The 10,271-nt window shown below is 39.2% G+C and overlaps 1 pseudogene; it reads right to left on the reverse strand.

Moving 5' to 3' along the window:
* Positions 1 to 1,166: 1,166 nt before the first annotated feature.
* Positions 1,167 to 4,727, reverse strand: LOC137716094 (F-box protein At2g26850-like; annotated as a pseudogene).
* Between the last annotated feature and the right edge of the window lie 5,544 nt (positions 4,728 to 10,271).

Consider the following 10,271-nt stretch of genomic DNA (forward strand, 5'->3'; position numbering starts at 1 on the left):
GTTCATAACTTATTGAATTGATAATTGGAAATTGATTTACGTTGCATATATTTCATGTGTGGAGAAGAACCCCTTAGCTATTCCATCATCCATTGATTCATCACAATTTTGTCTTACAATCTGTTTTCTTTAAAATCTGCCCATTTAGTTTAAATTCGTCCAACCACAATCCCCCCATATTTTGTTGAGTCTTAGTCATTCAAATCTATTTTATTTTGTGTTTTTAAGCATTTGGAGTCATAAACATTTTCAAATTCGTCCAAGTCAAGTTCTAGTTTCTGTTTGAGTCAATTTGATTGTTTTAGGCAGTTCCGAGTGTTTCAAATCTGTTTTGAGTCATAGTAGTCTTGTTAAGAGTCTTTAATTTTAGTTTGTGTGTTTTTAAGTCAATTCAAATTAGATTAGCACCCCTAGTTAATCCCCGGTTAGAACGATCCCTACTTACTTCATTACTACAATTGTCACAAATAGGGTTTAATTTGTGTGCTTAATTAGTTCGCATCAAATTTTTGGCGCCGTTGCCGGGGATTAGCAAAGTTGCTAATCCCTTGTCTTGAGTCTTGTTTAAATTGTTTAGTTTCTGTTTTGTTTTAATTTTTTTTGCACCGTGTGTGTGTGTTTTGTTTTTGTGCCGTGTGTGGCACCTTATTTCCTTACTTGTGCCGAGTCTATTAGATTGATTGCTAACCTTAAAACTCACTGAAAGTTCCACGATCATGACTGCATGAACAATGCACCAAATCAGAAATTCTTGGTTCTCGGGTTTTCGAAGGATTCACGTCCAACCAACACCACCAATCGACTCTTGAGCTCGAAATGAGTCCAAAAATGCCAACAATAAACACGATCCGTGCCAGAAATGGTTGGATGGAGGTTGTCCGTACACTTGCAAAGGAAATGGAAGAAATCTGAGAGAGAGAAGAGAGAGGGAGTCACGAGAAAGAAGGAGATGAGTGTGTGTGTGTGTGTGGTCCAGATGGCAGCCCACCAACCAAAAACAAAACAAACTCAACACCCTACAGCACTAATTAACGTCCAGGGGCAAAATTGTCTTTTCACACTAACACTACAAATAATTCGGCACGGGCTGTCACATATAGCGATCAGAATCCCACAAAAAAGAAAAGTTCATTAAAATGTGATGCAAGTGGATTATATAATTGGAATTAACGGTAGGAAATAGTTATTAGCATTCAAAAAATCTTATTTTGCATTTCGCATAAGTTTATTTTTCTTTTTAAATATAGAAAGTTTAGAGTGTCTAATGAGAATTTTAGAGTGCCAATAACAATCTCTTAGCGCTAATGCAAAGCCAATTTTGCATATAATAATATTATATTATTCCAAAACTTGCGTAGGCCAAAGAAGCTTCCACATGGAAATTTCTTGTTTGGTTCTGAGCTTCCTGATTCCCTCATAAAACCCATCTACCTCATTTCCCTCCTCTCGATGATCTCTTCTCCTGATGTTTGTGCATCTCCACCGTCAACCATGTGTGTATTGGTTGAACTCCTGAACCAACGTGTCTGTCCAAAATCATACATCATTAAACAAATATTCACGATTTTCAATACCCTAATTTAGGATGACGGGAATAGAAATTTGACTTGAGTGCAGAGAAACGGACACCTTACATTGACCAAATATTTTGGTCATTAATTATTCGAATTACACGACAATACGATCATAATCATGATTATTCATTATCATATTTAAAGGTTATAGTCCAATTGTGGTGAGGAGAGGACACAAATCTTTTGGAAGGTTGCTTGGCTGGTGGGTCGGTGGGTGTGATAGAGAGAGATTAAATAACAAATTGGAAAGCCAAGGATGACCATAGCATGCAGCCCCCACAAAGCCTTAAGATTCCAACTTTGCAAAATAAAATAAAAACAAAAACAAAAAAAGTGAGACTACATCATCATACTATTTAATGTGGCATGATGAGCAAATGTCGAATTTTCATGAGTTTATCTCATTGAATCATTAGCTGTATGCAAAATTTACCACATCATATAATACACCAACGAAATACAAATATGCAATCTCCCTATCAGACACTAGTCAAACAACAAAAAGGCAGAGAGTGTAGAGGGAACATTGAGTTTTTTCAATGTGGTTGGCCATAAATAATTTTGGGAGACAAAGCTAGCACAATGTTGGTGGAAATCATGACATCAAATAGCATAAAAGGTGGTCCACCTAACCCTAGAGCCCTACATTATTTTATTCTATTCTATTCTGTGAAAGTGAGGATTGTATTCTTATTATCCACAAATTATTATTAGGAGCAGCATATCAATGACTTGTTACTCAAAAGATTATATATTATCCTAAAATGCTATTTCCAATTAATTGTTAGATTCTCCTAACAACAGCAACAACAACAATAAAGTTTTATCTCACTAAATAATTAGTTGGCTGTATGAATCCTAGAACATCACTCCCCTAATAGCAACAGAAAAATCAATTTTGGATCACATGCTTGCCAATCCTAGATAGAGAGAGAGCATAAAATCCTAACTTTGAGGGGAGGGGGTGAGATAAAAGAATGAAATCTACTCACCACTATTATGACAAAGGCAGTAATTTTCATTTCCATCACACAATTCTAGGTGACCTACTACACCATACCACCAACCTGCAATACAACCAAATGAATTATAACAATTTGATGATTCATTTAACATACTATCTTCTGGTTGTCCGCTATCCAAAGAGCAACATACTTTACACCAATATGAATGTAAATAAATTACTTATTACTCATTGGTTATGAAAAAAAAATTTGGTAAAAACAAAAATTAGAAACAAACCATAAGGAAACTCTTTGTTTCTTCTCCACTGAATCTCTATATGGTCACCAGGCCGTAACTCATTCAAACAGTCGGAGACGTGAAGATCATGAGCCGAACTGTCAACAGGCGGCACTCGAAGCCTTTCCCATGGCACACAGTCCTTAATCGCAACTGCTCTCCTTCCATGCGGCGGATACCTGAAGAAATCAATAACCCTCCTCAATTTATTATCTTAGATCACCCTCATCAACTCACCACAACCAAAACGCTAACAACAAAACAATACATAAGGAATAAGAAAAAGCAATCAAGGGTGTAAATCGAATTACCTGGCTTGGAAGGTGTCAGTGCGGGGATCATAGCTAAGCTTAGCATCGTAACATGACAACATAAAACCAACTTGCCCATTCTGTAACACAAAACAAACATGAAGCCAAATTAATGAACACAACAAATCCCAGCATGTTTTATTCCTTGTTTCTCTTGTAATCGAAACATATTGGAAAATCGTAGTTGACAAATTACATACCTCACGGTTAAAGACTTGCGCGGGGAACCAGAACCTACCAGTCTCAAAAGCGAGGTACCAAGACATGATTGAATCAACTGGTAAACAAGACATCTGCTTGCTTCCGAGATCATCAACCTTGGATCTGATCCATAAGAAAGGCTAACCAAGAGAGAGAATTCTCATGAGGCCTTTCTGCTTTCCCTGCTTCAAGTCAATCAAATCAGTTCTCGAAGCAATATGCCACCGCCATTCCCTGTAAGCAGCAGGGCCAATCACTCTGCCCTATTTCTGCTTCATGTGCTTCTCCCAAAGGTAATTGCTCCTACATATCTCCCTCAAAGAAGAACAAACACCCGTCATTCGAAAAAGCGGGTCGGGAGGAAGCTTCTCGAGAATGCATTCCTACACCAATTCTGGCAAGTTCAACACAGACGTCTCTAGTAAGTCGTCAACATTCTCAACTTTGGAAGAAGAAAGGGATAAAGTTTTCCTCACAAGGGACATTCTTGAAAGAATTCGAGGGCGGAAGAGAATCGAAATGCCTTGCTTCGCGAAGTTGGAGAGGGTCAAGAAGGATAAATCTTTCCAGAAAAAGAGAAAGGAGAGGCATGTTATGAACAAGTAAAGTAGCATCACAAATTTATAAGCAGCCTCAAATTCAAGGTCAGCATAAATGGTGATCTTGAACAACGTATCCCTCCCCTTCAATATATGGTTTTTAACTGGTTCTGACGAAGCCCACCAAAATCCAACGGTGGGCCTCCTCTTCCTTTTTACGAAAACAACAAACCAATTAACTTATAGGTGGTGGGAACTGGCAACTGGGAAATAATTCGCCTTAAGCAAATCTAATCCAAGAAGAGAGAAGGCGATGCCATTTTTCGTGTATGACATGCAACAAATGAAAGAAAAAAAAAAAAACGAGGCCACTGCAACAAGTAAAAGGAAAGGAAGCCAAATATTGCAAATGGTTAGCTCAGTGGAAAAGAAAGAAAATGGTAAGGACCCCAGCCGTACATACAGCTAAAACAGATGGCGTTCAAAGATAGAAGGAAAGAGGAGAGATAGCTAATGGAGATGGGGGAACTCACCCGGTCCTAAAATGGGTTTTCTGACACCTGGCATTCCTAAGAAAAGTAAAATGTTAAGATAAGTCTAGATGCAGAGACCCATATCTCCAAAATCCTCAGATTCTCTTTTGGAACAAACAAATAAAGAAAATAATGCAATAAACAGATCTGGAATGTTGTTGTTGTTGTGGAGATTGTACCGAAAATTAGGTGAAACCCCACCACCCAAAAGAAATGAAAGATGAGGACAAAAGGGGATGAGGAGGCCCAGGACGAGGTGGAAGTGAAAAATGGAAGATAATAGGGGTTTTCTGATGAAGAACTGAACTTGGTGAGGAGGATCAGTTCAACATATTCTTCATCAGAAACTTTTTAAGAATCTTCCCTCACCCTCTCAACCGCCATTTCTCTCTCTCACACACACACACACACACAAAATTAACGAACAGGTAGTTGACAATAAGAAAAGAGGAAGAAATGCTAAAAAAAAAAGTCTTATATAATTGACTATTAGAGGTTTTCCTTAAATAGCTTTCTGGTGCCTTTTTCATTTGTGTGGATATTGATCAAAATCTCTCTCTCTTTCTCTCTCTCTCTCTCTCTCTCTCTCTCTCACAAGTTGGGAGATGGAGGAAAATCCGTATAACTAGAAAAGGTAGTCGTTAGGGTGACGTTCATTGGTGGTTAACAGATTGAGGGTTCTGTTATCAAAGCAGCCTCCACCACTTGCAGACATTTTTCAAACCAATCTCTCACCAACACGTACAATTCCATGGTCAACTACTTGACTAGTCTACTATCCATAAGAAAATCTCTACTATTATAATTGGAGGTGTGAGGGATACTCCTTGTAGTAAATCGAGTCTTGTCTTTAGCTATGCATCATTAACTCGATTTGATCTTATTTTATACCTATTTTAAAGTCACCACTTTAATTCTTAAGACCCAAAATTTGTTCTACGTTACCATGTATCCATTTATTTATTCTATCAAATTCACTCCATTTTGATCTCACTTTGCCCTTAGAACTCAATTTTTATCTCACTCTTGATTAATGAGTTATTTGATGTGGCAAGTGATGAGCAAATGAGTTACATTAAACATGGTGTAATGACAAATTGTCTTCATGGGTCAAGAATGCTGAGCAACTTAATTAGGGTTGATAAATTATGCGAACAGGAAGAAATTTTTTGGCAGCATAGATCCCGAGTTAAGTGGTTTTGGGAAGGAGATGCAAATACCAAGTTCTTCCATAAAACTACTCTTAATAGGTGTAGGAGGAATAAGATGCTGAAAATAAAGCATAATAATGATTCTTGGAAGGAAAATCCGTGGAAGGTTAGGAGCTTGTTTGAACAGCATTTTATGGACCTCTTCACTAATTCTGGTTCAAGGGAGTGGGGATCAGTGTTGGATTGTCTTTTACTGTTGGTCACTGATGGGATGAATGATACTCTCATAATGTCTGTCACCGTCGAGGACATTAAAATGGCTGCCCTCCAAATGGGGAGTCTCAAAGCCTCGGGGCTGGATGGGTTTCAAGGTGTCTTCTCTCATACTTATTGGGAGAATCTTGCTATTGACATCAATGCGATAATTATGGAGCTAATGGAGGAACATGGTTGCCCAAGTCGGCTTAACGCTACCCATATTGTATTGATTCCTAAAGTACACTCCCCAGAGTTTGTCTCGTAGTTCTGACTGATCAGTTTGTGCAACTTTTCCTGCAAAATTCTATCCAAGGTGTTGGCCAACAGGTTAAAGCCTATATTGCTGACTCTGATTCCTCCCATGCAAAACGCCTTTGTTTCGGGTCGACAAATCCAAGATAACATTGGAATAGCTCATGAGCTATTTCATTTCCTTAAGCTTCGGAAAGCTAAAGGAAAGTTTGAGTGTGGTGTAAAACTAGATATGCACAAAGCCTATGATTGGGTTGAGTGGGACTTCCTTGAAGCTATAATGGAGAAAATGGGGTTTAGTATTGGCTAGATGAGGATTGTTATAAGATGTATTTGTATCGTCAATTTCACTGTCATTCTCAATGGCCAACTTGGAGACAAGTTTGCTCCATCTCGAGGTCTTCGGCAAGGGGATCCTTTCTCCCCTTACTTATTTCTTTTGGTTAGTGAGGAATTATCTTGTATGATCTAATAGACAGTGGATAGGAAATATTTGGCCCAGTAATTTCGCACATTTTCTTCGTGGTCGATACGATAATCTTCTTGAAGGTCGATAAGAAAAATTGTACAAATCTTGTTCAACTCCTGAATGAATATTGCTCGGCATCTGGATAAGCGGTAAACATTCAGAAATCTAATGTGATTTTGAGCGCTAATATTTGTATGGATGCCTCAGTGGAGTTAGGGGCAATTCTAGGTATGAATAATGTTTCTGATCCTGGTACCTATTTGGGGGTTCCTATAGTTTGGGGACATTCTAAGTGGCAGGGGTTGGCTTATATAAAGGATAGAATTATGGGGAAACTTCAGGGGTGGAAAAGATGTACATTATCTCAGGCCGAGAATAAGGTTTTGATTAAAGCAGTGGTGCAAGCCATTCCAGCATATTCGATGAATTTATTCAAATTTCCAGCGGTGGTTTGTAATCAATTAGATGCTTTGATTTATGCTTTTTGGTGGGGGAAGGCTAGTGGGGAGTGGAATATTCATTCGGTGGTGAAGAAAACTTTTGGTTTTTCGAAGAATCAAAGAGGTTTGGGCTTCAAAAATTTCCAAGAATTTAACAATGCCTTTTTAGCTAAGCAGTGTTGGCCTATCCTCCATCACCCTACATCCCTTTAGGCTAGAGTCTTAAAGGCCAAATATTTTCCCCATTGTTTTTTCCTTGATGCTAAAAAAGGTTGCTGAGCGTCTTGGTTGTGGTCTAGTTTGTTGGTGGGTCGTGACCTGTTACTAGGTGGCCCGCACTAGCAGATTATGGGAGGAAGAGATGTTCGGGCTTGGGTTAGTAAGTGGCTACCTTCTTTTCCTACATCCGTTGCCGAGGGGTGGTCTTCTGGTGTCAAGGAATACCTGCGTTGAGACTTTAATCTATACAACTACCAAATCATGGGATATTGACTTCATGTCGGGTTTTATTTCTCAGGATGAGATAGTTTCCATTTGTGACATAGAGATTGGGGATTTGTCAAAATCAAATCAGCTAGTTTAGCCTAAACGTTGAAGCTTTATGATAAAGCCAGTTTACCATTGGGAGCATTCGAGGGCGACTGATGTTGTGAGCATGCCTTTCTTACATGGTCTCTATGTCTCTCCTCATGTCTGGAAAACTATTTGGAGGTTGATCACTCCCCAAAACTAAGGCACTTTATGTGGAAGTCTCTACATAGTGCCCTACCCACAATGGCTAATATATTTTGGAGGAAATCAGCCCACTTACTATTGTGCCCTATCTGTCGTGCCAATGATGAAACTATTAAACATCTTATGCTCCAATGCCCTTGAGTGGAAGTTCTTTGGTTTGGGGCGCGCTTAATTACAAGGTTGACAGGGTTGTTGTTTCATCTTGGAGCCATTGGTTTGAAACACTTCTCAGTTCAGATTGTTGGGCTGCCCAGGAGTGGCAATGGCTTATGTCCTATGTTGTTTTCACATGCTAGCATATATGGAAGGCCAGGTGAAATTTCCTTTTTAATCATACCACTATTAATCCGGCTCAGATTTTTTTTGCTATAAATAATGTTGTGGAAGCATTTTTTGAGGCATATTGGTCTAGAAGGGATCAGCGGGCATCGATTTCTACCATTCGGGAGATGGAAACTCGATGGTCCCTGCCACCTGCTTTTTTTGTTAAAATTAATGTGGACGCTAGTTAGGCTGTGTCTTCCGGCAAGGGGTTTGTGGGATGGTGGCGTGAGATAGTACAAGGAAGTTTTTTACAACTCGTAGACAGGCTATCATGGCTCACTATGTTAGTCAAGCTGAAGCAATGGCTCTTTTGCACGGTTATGAAATGGATATCTCACAAGGTTTCGTTGTATCGTTTTGGAATCGGATTCTCTGGAGTCGATTTATTGCTAGAAGGCGTTTCCCATTTTGGCAAGAGTCAAGGAATTTCGGGATTCCTTTCAGGCCTGTCACTGGTCTTGAACTCCAAGATCAACCAACAAGGCGGCGGATCTGTTAGCGTCACAAAAGTTGAAAGAGATGTGCGATGTTTCATGGGTTGACCGACCCCCATCCTTATTGGTTTTTGTCTTAAACAACGACGGTTTACCATGTCCACATTAGGTTTTCATGGCTTTGCAAGGGGTGACGTTATGGCAGGCAGTGCCGCATCAGTCTTTCTTGTAACTCCCTGCAAAACTTGTTTCTTTTGTTCTGCTTCTGATTGCCTTGTTTTGGCTTTCTGTATGTTTGGCTTCTTAGCCCTGGCTATACTATTCCAGTTTCCAGAAAAAATGACAAATTGTCTTCTTTAAGCACTCATGCCAGTTTCACTCGACTTGACCGTTTTTCCATACACACCCCCTTGGATGGTAATGATTGCTGACTGTCCATTAATAAATACGCCAAAGTAGGATTCGTCAAGTATCCTCTTTCTGACAGTCTTTAGTCCAAAGGGTAAAAATATTGGATTCGAAAATCTAGTGGCTCACATAGTAATGAAGAATGGATTTATTCATTACTTCTACTATTTTAGTTTCTGACTCTAGTCTCCAACATGTATGATATGACATATTCTCATACTTCAAATATAAGCATGTCACTTTGTTTGAAACAAACACTAGTTATACGAATCTTAGTCCCATGCCATGTCAACACCTAAACTACATCTCTAGCATAAATGCCCTCTTGGCACCCACCTGAGTGAACCGATTCAAAGCCCGATGACATATAATAAAGATTTTCCTGCATCATTTCAATTCATGTATGAAATGAGCCACTAAACGTCAATCATAATGTTAGAAGCAACTCTAATTATAGTTTTAACCATGCTAATTGCTTAAGATATGTCTCTAGGATGCACCTTCTTGTGCAATTCTGATTGAAACAATCATTTACGATTAGAGAAATGACATGTTTAGATCTTCCCATATTAAACTCTCATCTCTCTCTAAAAGCCTTCCCTCTTCTCTCTCAAAACAACCTAATATTTGAAAACCTTCTCGCCATCGGCCCCTTGCTTCAACTTGGGGTTGGCGGCAGCCTAGTGTCCACCCTTCCTCACCTTTTTCCCTCTTCCTCTTTCTTATTCCCTACCCCCATATCTCCCTATTTTTTGGTTCTCACCTTTTCCTCCAACTCCCCCTCCCCCCCCCCCAAGTTTTTCCGTTCTCCAAATCACCATGGTTGGTGATTTGGTTTTTCTTTTAATGCATTTAGATTTCGGCTGTTTTCGTTCTAAGCATTTCGTGTCTCAGGTTGCCCTAATCTTGGTCTCAGTTTTCCTTGAGTTTATCTCAAATAAGCTTTCTATGCCTTTTTCCTCTCCACACATCGCTCGCTGCTCGTTTCATCAGGTGTCTCCTGATAGGTGCATTATTTATCATATTTTCATAATAATTATCCCTATGTTTTGTTAAGGAATTGATCTTAAAAGAGCCTTATTACTTTCATTTTCTCAGTTTCAGCCATTCTGTGCACTTAGACGTTTTTGGTGATAATTTGACTTTCCGGAGGAGTTTTGATGCAAGGTCAATTGGAGAAGGAAGCTAAGAGGCTGAAGATCGTTGTGTCCAAACTTCATAATTTTCCATGGAGCCATTCATTCCAGTTTTACAAATCAATTCCGCAGAAGTTGTTTTCCCGTCAGAATTGCGCAGCTGTGGGAGAATAGAGATTTGAAGGCTTTCCTGATTTTTCCTAGTGGTGTGTGATATATGCTTGGAAAGATAAGAGATAAAGCTACGTTTCCTATATTTTTACA

This window comes from Pyrus communis, chromosome 14, assembly GCF_963583255.1.
Source record: "Pyrus communis chromosome 14, drPyrComm1.1, whole genome shotgun sequence".
NCBI lineage: Eukaryota > Viridiplantae > Streptophyta > Magnoliopsida > Rosales > Rosaceae > Pyrus > Pyrus communis.